General features: G+C 44.0%; 1 long non-coding RNA gene across 1 annotated transcript; it reads right to left on the minus strand.

The window, feature by feature from the left end:
• Window positions 1-5,219: 5,219 nt before the first annotated feature.
• Window positions 5,220-11,211, minus strand: LOC131592303 (uncharacterized). The gene is made up of 3 exons (XR_009280579.1): window positions 11,136-11,211; window positions 6,036-6,122; window positions 5,220-5,319 (listed from the first exon to the last, which is right to left on the minus strand). It is a non-coding gene; the product is annotated as an uncharacterized LOC131592303 (long non-coding RNA).
• Between the last annotated feature and the right edge of the window lie 244 nt (window positions 11,212-11,455).

Consider the following 11,455-nt stretch of genomic DNA (forward strand, 5'->3'; position numbering starts at 1 on the left):
GATTTGCTGCCGTGTGTGGCACTGGCAGCTCATCCCTGTTCCGCACATCCCCTGCTATGACTCCAGCCCTTCATCTGAGGCTCCTCTGCAAGCTGCCAGGCACTCACGGGTGAGAATGCAGGTGTCTGATCGCCTCTGATGAAACCATCCATATCACCTGTGTGTGCTACTTGTGTTTGGAAGGAAAGGGTGCGGAGCTGACTCCAGGAGAAAGAGTGTTTGTGCTGCCCATGGAGCAGCACCGTAGTATGATGCTCGAGGCAGATGCCATCCAGATTGCTGGGGAAGCATCAGGAGAGGTGGCTCCTCTAGAAACAACCCAAGCTAATGGCACACCTCAGGATTTTCTCTCTCCATGCCTTCCTGCCAGGTGCACCTCTGGGATGTCCATGCAGGCAGAGGGCGGGCTCCAAAAGGGAGAAGCATGGGCAGAGGTGGCTGTTTGAGGGACCCGCTGGCCAGTGGTGGATGGGGTGAGCCGGCCCTGAATGCATGCGTGGTTCTGGCCCGGCATTTCGTCTGTGCAGGAGGGGGGCTGGCGGCGGCAGGCGAGCCAAGTCAGAGCAAAGCCAAGTGAGAATGTTCTGGCAGCCCTTCCTGGCAGCCTAAGCAAAGTTATTTATCACTTTGTGCATTTTCCTTCTCATCTGTGTACAGCCGGCTCCAATGGCTCAGCTTGCATTTTGCCTTCCAGAGCCAAGCCAGTCCCTTGGCTCTGCTCGGTCTTGGCTGTCCATTCACACCTTCTGTCTCCTCCAGCTCTTCCTGGAGTAGCGCAGGATTGCAAATTAGGAGTAGGTGTCTATAGCCAGGGAAGAGACTGAAGCATCAACAACATACACCGATGGCAAAGAGCACATCTCTCCCAGGGAGGCAGAACACCAAGCTGCTGTTTACTGGGGCTGAGGAGTTGTGCACAGTTTGTGCTGCTCCCAGGCAGCCTCTGCTGGGGAGCTCCAGTGCCTGCCGGCAGCTATGAGACATTTTCTTTTATTTATTTTAAGGATTGTGCCTTTGCGCTGACTTTTTCCAAATTGGTGGATATAACAACAGCGAATTTACAGCAAATTTTTCCAGTTCTGTGGACTCCTTTCCATACTGCTGGTGAATTTTGCCAAAATATCTAAAAAGGCTACCTAAATTGGGCTTGAAAATTATACCAGCTGCATTCAGATATTTATGAGGCTCACATTTGCTCTTGATAAGGGCACACCACACTCTTCTGAACACTGAACATTGCAAAAGCAGATCAGTGCTAACTCTATTACACCTTGTATCATCAAAAGCCTGGACAATAGTTTCAGGACTTTGCCTAAAGGAAGGACCCCTGAATTTAGCTGTCATTTCTCTGCTCCTCCCTGAGCTGCTCCTGCAGTTTTGTCTCGGGCTGCTAAATTCAGTGCCAGAGTAACAGCAAGACTGCATTTGACCTTGCTGAGTTTCAGGCAGTGAAAAGATTTATGTTTTTCTGCTGGATGTCACACTCTAGAAGATGCTAGATAATTCCCAGCCTCTGCAAGGCCAGATCTTGATTACCTTCTAGACATCTTGGTCCCGACAGGGCAAAACCTCCTACTGTTCTGATCAGACACTTTTTTGGTTTTAAATCGTTCTGATCAGATGGTGGAAGGATATAAAACAAGACAAAGAGGGGGTGAAGGGGGCACCTGGTCTGCAGCAGATTCCCAGAAGCACTCATGACAACAAAGTGTATTGAACAGCAGCTTCCCATCATGAGCCCCTGATTTTCACATCCTGAGAGCTTTCCAAAATTGGTCTGCAATTTCTCAGATTTGGTCTCTGCCTGAAGGTAGAAGAGGAAGTTGAGTAAAATCCCTTCAGACCTTCTGAAATGAGGAGAGAATGAAAAATTGCATTTTCTTATTGTAATAAAAATTCTAACCATTTTTTTCTCTGTAAAAGGCCACATCAAGCTGCTTGGAATTTGAAACTTGGTGTGGGTATAGCTCTCATTACAAGCCAGATTCAAAGCAAGCTGAGGTCAATAACTGTCTCTCCTTTGATTTTGCCTGACTCTGAAGAAGACCCTACAGCTAGGTAAACAAATCGTAGAGAAAATCGTTTGGAACAGTTGTGCCTATTTTCTACTTGGGAGTTGCCTGGGAACAAGCTCCGTTTATTTGCAATGTGTCTAGGGTTTAGATGTATTCACCAAAGCCCAGCTTTGCTCCATCCTCCTCAATTTTTATTTTAGAACCTTGCTCCATGAATAATCTCCTCGAAGAAAATATCCAGCAGCAGATGAAAGGACATCTTTAGGTAAAGAACTTGTAACTAAATCATTTCTACACCTTTTTTTTTTATAGATGGGTCACAAGCGCATGATTTGTCGGTATTATGCATCCCTCGTGCATGCCCCAGTGTATCTGAGGTCCTGGAAGAAGTTGACATTTCAGTGTGCTGCAAGGTAGAGAGCACCAAAGCCCTTGGTGGATTGAGGACTGACCTCCACGTCTCCCTGAAGCTCCAGCTCTGGGACCATCCTTTCTCTTGGCATCAGAGCTCAGATGTCTTTCTTTGTTAAATTCTACTTCAATTGGTTTAATTCTGTTTTCTTGCTGGAAGAGGATTTAGTAAAACAAACAAAACATCTTACCAATGTGAATATTCACAATTAATGACAAAACTCTGAAACAGGAAGGTCATTTCTTGGGGAGGGAGACTGGTATTATTTTGAATGAAGGGAAGAGTGCAAAGATCTTGCAATATTTGCTGTAAATGGGTTGTTATGGTGAACATTCCTGTCAGCAAGCTCATTAGCTCAGAGATCCACGAGTGAACAGAGACCAAAAAATATGGTTAAAAATTCAAGAACAGATTAGTGGACAATATTTTGCAATCTTTGTCTAGCTCTGCTTCTCACTGAGAATTAGTAACTTTACTCCAGGCCAGATTCAAATAGTCTTACTCATGCAGAGCAGCACCGTGTTTTATGAGTAACCCCAGTGACATTTAGGGCTGTATTTCGGAATAAGATTGGAATCAGAGAAAGACAGTGGGAGGCATGGCTGAATCACCTTGATTAATAAGTGTAAGATGGCTAGGTTTTTTATGTGTCTATATAAATAAACATAATGGGAATAAGGAGGGATGTGTGGATTGACAGGCATGTGAGAGAATTCATAAACATCTTTTTGCAATATACAGCAGACTCCTCTTTTAACAGAAAAGGACAACACCCAAAAGTTACTTAATATCAGGAAAAGAGGAATTCACACCTTCAGAAACAATAGAAGATCAGGCCATTTTGTGGGTTTTACTCTCAACAGTTCTGGCTGTTGCCTGTGATATTACATAAGGTCTACACTGCTCTCCATAGAAGTGATGGATGAAGTTTTCAGAGCTGCCCGAATGTCTTGAAAGCATGTGGTCCATTTTCCAAAATAATAGGGTCCTTGGGATTCTAAATGCCATTGAATTTCAGCACTTCTGGGAATGGTCTCATTCACTTCTAAATCAGTATGCATTTTCCAGTTTGTTATGCTCCCCATTTCATTTTATCTCGGGACTCCAGCCATCACCATACATCAATAACAAGACCGTCAGAGGGCAGGATGAAAAAGGAAAGCACAGTTGTGCCCAACTGCTCTGTCAAAATGCCTCCAAGACCCATCACGGGCTCCTGACATTACCAGTAAGCGAGGAAGGAACCAATTCAAAGCTCGCTGATGTAAAGGAAAGTCCACTCATTTCTATGGATTTCAGTGAGGCTTGGATCAGGCCCTGGAAGAATAAGGATGACATAAAAAAAACATGACGTCTGCCAGATTCACCAATATGCTCTGATGTTTTGCCCGGCTCAGTGATGCAAAGCAGATGGGAAGCACTGACAATCCTGGCCCTCTTCAATCACTTACTCTGTCTCTCAGATTACTTTTCATCAGGCGTTTTATTCACAACATAAATACATTTATCAGTGCTTCTGCAAGAATATTTCAGAAGAAAAATCACTGCATTTTAACTTTATCAGAGAAAAAGTTTCCGCATTTTATCACTCGGTGACTACCAATTTTCAACGAGGTTTCTAAGAAGTTTATTATGGAGCCTGTGAATTTTGCTGTACTTATGCAGGGCTTGCAATTAGTTGAGTTTAGCTGTCTTTTTCTTCCATACCACTTTGGCCCAAGCAGAGTGCACAATTGTGCCATTTGACTGATGCACCATCAAATGGGGCACTGAGACAATTATTCTGCAAAATACAAAGCTTACCTTAAGTTCAAGCACATGCTTAAATCCCATCAAAGCTATCATAAATAAACACATGTACAGTTCACTGGATCAGTGCCAGAAAATGCATTTAAAAGAAACTATCCCCCTTTGAAAATTACCCCAGTGTCTCTATCCTGTCCTAGCCTATTGCTACACAAAAAGGAGCTAAAATCCATTGAAAAATTCTTATACACGAGGAGTTTGTACACTAGATGCCTCAAAGAAGAATGAAAAGGCATTGCCCTGTCTAACATTATATGCCAGGAACAAGCAATAAAGATGTAATACAGGCTGAACTTTTAGTATGTATGATTATAATAAATATAGGCATTAATAGACATTAAAAGTTGCTGAATGACTGAGAACTTGAGTAGATTGGATGACGTCCCTCAAAATGAAATAATCTATATTTGGCTGGTAATTCACTTCTTCCGAGATGCTTTCTGCTTGACTCTGCGTATATTCCTCATTGCAGAAATAACTTGGGCAATTGCAGTCTGGCTCCAGCCTCAAGCCAGCCAGCCCGGGAGCGAGCATTAGTGCTGAAAGACAAGATCTGAGTTCCATATTCCCACCAGACACTTCTCCACGAAAATGCCCCAGACTGCTCGGAGAGCAGCTGCTGTGCTGCTCAGAGCCTGCTCCCTGGCATAAGGACCTGACCACAATCACACCACATAAGGGTCAAACTGGCCCTAAGTGTGAGGACCATCCTGTATTTCTGCACCCATGCCTCACAGGCTTTCCCAGAGCATGTCCTGTTTATCAGAGCTGAGGGTGGCCCTGGAGTGACAATCTGCTGCCAGCCGTAGCACATCCACTGGTTTTGCCTGCAGTGCCGTAGTGCTCGAGCACACAAAGGGACGAGAGACAACATAGAAATGCACGAGGTCAGGCACAACACTCAAGCCTGGGTTACCTCATTTTAGGTAACTTTAGGTAACTTTACAATGATCACTCACATTTTAGAGGTGAAGACCAGACTGCAGAAGGATGGGTAAGGCACTGAGACAAACCTGCCCCACACACTTTGGCCAAACAATTTACAGGGAAACTCCATTCCTTAGCTGCAGCAAAGATCCTGCTGACCTACAAAGGAAAACAATTAACCCAGTGTGCCCAAATTCTTCCTCTGAAAAGGAAGGATTGCTCATCATATCTCACTTGTCATCTCTCTGGACTGTAAATGATTCAAGGCAGGAACTGTATCTGTATGAGCACAGTACTGTCAAGTCCTAGCCACAGGTGAAGTGTTCCACATCACAGCTCTTCTTCCTTCAGACTGAACTGCAATTTTGCCATGTCTAATTTTGTCTTATTGCTCCTAACATTATAGTGCCTGGCCATACTTCCTCTCTCTTCCATTCTGTTTATTTGTAGAAAGAAAGAAATGTCACAGAATAATGGGTTTGTGCTGCTACATAAAGGCTAAGCCAGAGTCAAGATATTACTGGAACAAATAGTGAGACAGAGATGAAACGTTTATTTTCCTGCTGGGCATAGTGATGATGAGATCGTGTCCTATCGCACATTTCAACTCTGCTACACCAGTACCACACCAAGACCAAATCAACCAGTGGCAGTTCTGCTCCCTAGTCTTTTGGGCAGATTTGAAAGTCCTAGTATTGGATATTTCATACAAGTTCCAAAGCAGGTGGAAAAAAAAATTTGAAATACAATGGAGCTGCCCTTAATGGGCCACCAGAGAGTCCCTGTACTACACAAACAGCAGACAATTGGCAAGGGCCCAGGATGGAGTAGCTCTGTGTAAGTTAACAGCATTGTTACTGACTCTAGGAACTCACCAGTCCTGAGGGTGTCCAGTGATTTCCCATCTGATCTAAACAAATCTCCCTTGTGGCTTCCACTGTGACTGGTCCCACTCCTCGGCACTGTGGAGAAACAAGAAAAGCTTCAGAAAAACATGTCTGTGTGACCACTACATTGTGATCTCTGTTCAATTTGAAAGCAAGTCCTCAGCCCCAGAGGCCTCATTTACTCCTGCTTCATCCCCTAGCCCAGCCATATGTATCTATCTTGTTTATTTTTGGAGGCAGAATATATTTTACATGTCTTGAGTGACCTTGGGTGAAACAGTCTTCCTCCAAGGTTTCCCCATCCAGACAGGACTATAAAACAACTGCCCCATTTTCCATGATCACTCTGCCCGACAGCAAGTAAAGCACAATCAAGAGATTATTCAAAAAGTCTCAGAAACTGCCACTGGAGTAGGTTTCACAGGCAGCAATGTCAAGACTGTAAAACATGTTTGATGGAGCATTTTACACTGCTTTAAATTTGGAATTCTTTGGAGAATGTCTGAGGGTTTTTCAAGAAACAAACACAACCTTCGTCCTCCATGCACATAGACATACACACAAAAAGCTCCTTCATGGAATGAGAAGCTGGCATCCTGGGGCTCTGACCTCAGCTCACTCCTCAGCTTTATCAATCACCTTATATAATCAGTGCAGACTGAACAGCATTTGGGAAATGAGTTGGGCTGGGGTTTTCTTTCCTTTTTTCTTTCTTATTTTTCTTTTTTTTTTTTTTTTTTTCTTTTTTTTTTCTTTTCCCTCTCCCCTCCACCTAGGGTACCCAAGGAAGAGAGCCTATAGCTCAGATGTGGCTTGGGAAGGATCTAATGAGAGTTCTTACCTCACTAAAATGAGGTGCTGCTGTGGTATCTTAATAGGAGGTTTGGAGATTTCCTTCCCCCAGGGCAGATTCTCAGAATATTTTGAGGTTGTCTTTTTGGAACTGAAAATGAAAGGTAGCTTTGCTGCTTCACAGATTCCTTGCATCCTTACCTCTCGGTAATCAAGGGAGAGGTAAAACCACCAAGCAGGATAATACCTCAAAGGGACAGTCCAAGATACAACAGCATGAACTGGCAAGTGTCAGCACATCAGTGTAGTGCCTTGGAAAGCACTGTCCCCCCAGATCCTGCAGCTGGGATGGGCCAGCCCCACCAGTTCCACTTCCACCTCTGCCCCACTGGAGTTACCAAACCCAAAGCACCACACTCCTTGCTGGAGAATCCAGCAGCCAAAAGTCCTTTCTCTATCTCCATGACTTTTCCTCAGGAAAACCAAAATAAATTGGCTGCAGACAAGAGATGCTTGAGAGTAATTTTCACAGCTCACCCTCACTTCATCCTTCCGCTGCACATCCATCCACAGCCACTTTGAAGCCTTCCTAAACCTCATCACTCAACTTCCTTGGCTTTCCACACTCATGGCTTGGTACAACATTTCCTACACACCCTCCCCTCACTCCAAAAACACACTTTACTTGAAGTTCAGTGCTCAAGCCTTGTCAATGGCAAGGAGACTAATCACATCACAGCATTCAATGCTTCATTAGCAGCTTTCCCAAACCAGGGATCCCTTCACTGGGAGCAAAATGCTCACAGTTTTGACCTGGTGACAGCTGCCTCAAATTATGTACTGCTGTATTAAAACAGACTGCAGGTTGATTTCTCTGCTTAACTCACCACACATTATGCTAACTTAACTCACTCACAACCCATGTTGACAACCAGTATTTAAAATGTGCCCTGTCAGTAAAGCCACCACTGTTACTGCCAGTGTGGGCAGCTGGAGTGGTGCTTGTTGAGAGCAACACAGGCCTCTAGCAATCCTGCCTAGATCTTGTAGTTTATTATACAGTTACAGATATGTGACTACTGCAGACAAAACAAAATCATAGCCAAAACTTCACTTAAAACCTCCAAAAATCCAAATCTTCATTATGCGTCAAAGAAGTTTGTCTAATTCCATTGATTTTAAACACATTCTTTGTTACTTCCTCTCAGCTGGAAGTAGATACACAGAGGGAAAAACCCTTCTGATATACTCACAGCCTGACCCAAGTTGTTCTTAGAAGATTTCCAGTTTTTGTTCTGCATCAAAACATGTATTATCCATCAGCCATTGGCAGGGAGAGAACCAAAGACTTCGAGCAATAAAAACCACAGGGCTGGGTTTTTTTTGCTATTGGAGTTAAAGGGCTCTAAACTGGGGCAAATCCTTACTTCTAGGTGCTAGAAGTGAAAACGTTCACCACTAATGATACTTTCAACTAGAGGGGAGCCTGATGTATTTAATGAGTAGGTTCAGTATATTACTATATTACATCAGTCATCCTTAGTAGCAAATGGACTTTGCACTCAGGTCACCAGGAGCAGACCAAGGTCATGTACTTGGTATCAAATCAGACCCTTAAACCACACACAGTCCCTGTGAGGTTGCACTACTGTCGTCATTCTGTAAGTAAGAAAAGGCAACACAACTGCAATTGCAGTTTTGGATGCATTTCTCTGGACCAAGGTGAAATTTCCAGCCTTTCAATTGAGTTTATTGTCACAAATCCACAACAAAGTGGCCTTTTTGCTTGGTGTTTTTGAATTCTTTCCATCTTTGCATACTCTGTGGCTTCCCAGAAGTACCCCCTTCACTCCCAGCACAGCACCCATTTCTGGCAGCTGCTCTGTCTGCACCACCAGGCCACCAAGTCCCCTGCTGCCAGCAGAGAGCTAGTGAGCAGTCACCCAGCTGAGAACCTGCTCAGAGCCAGGGGGACCTAAGCCCATTTCTCAGGTCTGCCATTTCCCTCTCTTCCAACTGGATCTCTGTTATTCAGCTCTATGGACCAGAAAGTCCATCATTTCTCCTGACTTTTACAGTGCCCATCGAGGTGACAAACTCTTCTATTCCCTACTTTCATACAGCAGTGGATGAAATGAAATTTTAATGTCAGCTGGAGCCCCTTGGCGCTATTAATAAAACCAACAATAATAACAAGGGAGGTTTGCAAATTAGCAACCCTTGCTACAAACAGTGATACACCCAATTTAGCACAAATCATTGCAGGCTCTTGCCTGCTTAGTGGCTATTTTAATCACTGGTGACTAATGCCTGTGAGGGCTATTCCAGGGTTTGACGTGCCTTAAACACAAGAAAATAGGGAAATCTTGGAGAGAGAGAGAGAAAGGAGAGGAGAGGAAGAGGGCAAGAGAAGGAATTGGCCAAAGCCAAAAGTTCATCACCAAAAAGTGTTCAGCTCATACCACCCATTTTGCTGCTGTTGCTACTGCATTTGCTGGGGTCACTGACCAATTCCTCCTCTGAATAACAGCATCATTTCTCTTCTTTTGGTGCAAATCTAAGAAAAACAGTCATGCTCTGGAACACAAACAAAGGCTACCTGTCCCTTCCTTGGTTATGGAAATGGGGGTCAGCCTTTTTATTTTCAAAGGGGGCAGAGCTGGAATGCTCCCTGGCACACCACCAAAAAGGAAATATCTGCTTAAATATTTGAAGGGAAGAGAAAAAAAGAGAAGAGGGGAAACAATGCAAAGGGGGATGGGGAGAGGGAACTTTCATTTCATGCAGAGGAAAAGGGCTGCATGGCAAATGAAGCCACAGCTCACCTCTGCTGGGCTGTACTGAGCTTCACCTTCATGAAGTGAGCAGCTTTTCCTTACACCATTCCACTTACTTTTCTCCACCCTAGCTTTCTAAGGATTAAAGGACTTTTCCTAGTTGAGGAAAACTGAACAAAAATCCACCAAGCACCATGTCCCTCAACTAGACATGTGTCTTTACCTAAGACACACTTATCTTTTTTCCTATGGTAGGTCAAGGCTTAGAAGCACTTGAGCCCAGCTGACAACATCCAGATCACATTAAGCAGCATTCTGGAGAAAAAAATAAAACAAAACAGAACAAAAAAACCAACTTTCTTTCTGAAAAAGTTTTGCAAAAAAAAAGAATTTTGAAAAAAAAATAAATTCAGGGAACAAAAAAGATATCCTTCAGATCTAAAGGGTAACACAATGTTTGATAACACAGGTGATCAAAGTAGGATTTCATCAACAGCATCCAACCATCATTTTTTATGTGAAGGCCATCAAAATGATGGAACTGTTTGGATTAGGGAGCTTAAAGATCATCTAGTTCCAAACCCTCTGCCACAAAAAAGGACACCTTCCAGTAACCAGGTTTCTGCAAGCCCTATTCAGCCTGGACGTCAACACTTCCAGGCATGGGGAATCCACAGCTCCTCTGCGCAACCAGTTCCCATGCTTCAGCACCCTCATTGTAAAGGATTTCTTCCTAATATCTGATTTAAATCTACCCTCTTTCTGTTGAAAACCTTTACCCCTCATAATGCTCCCTGTTAAAGAGTTCCTCCCCATCTTTCCTGTAGATTCACCTTTTGGTATTGGAAGGTTGCTATGAAGTTTCCCCAGAGGCTTATATTTCCTTCTCCAGGCTAAGTAATCCCAACTCTCTTGACCTAAAATCAAAGGAGAGGGTCTACAGCGCGCTGGTCATCTTCATTGCCTCCTTTGGACTCACTCCAACAGGTCCATGTCCTTCTTACACCTAGAGTTGAAAACAGTACTTTGGGTGGTGACTCATGAGAGAAGAGTAGAGAGGGTAAGCTCCCCTGACCTGCTGACCACAATTCTTTTAATGTAGCCCAGGATGCTGTTGGATTTCTTGTCTGGAAGCGCACATGGGCAGCTCATGTCCAGTTCTTCATCCACCAGCACCCCCAAGTCTTTCTCCAAAGGGCTGCTCACAATCCACTTATCACCTGCCCTGCATGTCTGGGATTGCCCTGATCCACATGCAGAATCTTATGCTTGGCCTTGCTGAACTTCATGAGGTTCACATAAGCTCAAGTCTCTAATCTGTCAGGGTGTCTCTGGAGAGCATCCCTTCCCTCTAAAGTATCAGTAGATGATAGTTTGGTGTCATCAAGAATGGGAGTCCAAGTCTTCTGCTTTCTCTCGTGTACTCCATCTGAGCAACCAGCACCATAAAATCCTCTTACTTAGGTCATGCCTGAAGAGAAAGCCACCCCTGAGTCCCCAACACCATTTCCTTCAGTACCTGCTGATTTCATGGCAGCCAGGGAACTCCACGAACTCTGCAGGGCTCGGTGGGTAGAGATACAGGAAAGTAAAAAGCCTGGAAAACAAGTATTGCAAACAGTGGGACAAGAGTTCAAAAAAAAGCAGCATTCTGTTCCTATTCTTTGAGTGCAGTTTAACTTTTAAACAGAATATGTGGGGAGACTGGCTCAAATCCTCCAGTTAGGTCTCTCCTCTCTGTTACACCACTGCAAACATGCATATACTTTGTGGCCTCATAAAATCTTTACATTCACTCAGGTCACTGCAGGTTTAGTTTTACAGTGTTGGAAGCTCCAA

Source organism: Poecile atricapillus, chromosome 1 (genome assembly GCF_030490865.1).
Source record: "Poecile atricapillus isolate bPoeAtr1 chromosome 1, bPoeAtr1.hap1, whole genome shotgun sequence".
Taxonomy (NCBI): Eukaryota; Metazoa; Chordata; class Aves; order Passeriformes; family Paridae; genus Poecile; species Poecile atricapillus.